Here is a 1,378-nt window from a genome sequence, read left to right as displayed (position 1 = left end):
TTCCCCAAGTCATTGCCCTCCCCAATACCTCCCTCCCCTTTTCCTCTCACTCTGTCTCCCTGTATATGTACAGGGCACACGACAGGCCTTAAATAAACACCTCCTACCCACTATCTTATCTCTCCACTTCTTTGTGCCCCCCCCTACATCCACCCTCTTCATCTTTCCTTATGTACCCAGCCAAAAGTCACAGCCAAGATTCCAGTGGTGGGGTTTGTCGTCACCAAAACTTGTAAATTCATAACAGAGGATATGACTGTTGACTGGTAGGCACACAAGGAATGACCTTTCCGATATTGATTGCTAATTTGAGGAGAGAAAAATATTTAGTGCACCCAAATAAAAAGCATTTTTTTCCAAACTAGCTTCTCCATCATCATGACAAGCTCAGGAAATTACAGTTTGGCAGTCTGTGCTATTTGTTACTTGTTTAACACTTAAAGCAAGGATTTTTGCCCGTGGTCTGAAAGGAAAACAACACACAAGATGTCCAATGTTAAAATACAATCTTAAAATATATAAAATATTCAATACTCAATTGTTAGATCAAAGTGCAATATGAGGCACACGTGATACCTTCTTCCTTTAAACATGGTAGTGAATGAAAAAATATGATGAGATCCAAAGTAACTGAATACTTTGATTTTTGATGATTCCAATAAGAAACAAATATCATGTTCAATTTCTTACGTTTATAACAATAACATTTGATACATTTCATAAAAATTTGAAGCAAGTTACAGTTGATTTTGTAGAGAAGTCTGCATCTCCCAATACACATTGTATTTGCTGACTAGAGGCTTTTGACTGCTACAATATGGCGGATGTGCAGACACATAGTGGCGACATAGAGCAGCTCATACTCGTCCTGTCGTAAAGTAGCAGCAACAAAAGTAACACGACGTACCGTGAACACATCATGGTGCCTCAGAGTAAAACACAGAACGCATTTGTCTTGTCTATCTTCTTCACTGCAACTCTGCATCAAGATTTATGGGATTATTACTTTAAAAAGTAACAGTGGCAGTAAAACTGTATTTCACTATGATGTTACAATTTTGCAATTGATCTGCGGTTCACATGCGTGCTGAACTATGGGGGGTGATCTGTACGGATCACTACGGCCAGTTACACCACTATTGTCTGGTATTATGGTGTGGCTCTTGACTTTTCCACGATAACCTCCAGCTTGATTGGACCAGTGGAAAATGGACGAAATAAGACAAAAAAAAAACAACACATTTGTAGGTTGTTTGGAGGAGATAAATGTATTTGTACATGTGTCTCTTGTCGCAAGGGGAGAATCAAGCCCAAAATCAGCCTTATCATCTTGTAGTGTGTACCCCACTTAACTTGGCTTGCTTCAAGAGGGACAAGG

Source organism: Zeus faber (genome assembly GCF_960531495.2).
Source record: "Zeus faber genome assembly, chromosome: 3".
Classification (NCBI taxonomy): Eukaryota; Metazoa; Chordata; class Actinopteri; order Zeiformes; family Zeidae; genus Zeus; species Zeus faber.
This window is presented reverse-complemented; position numbering follows the sequence as displayed.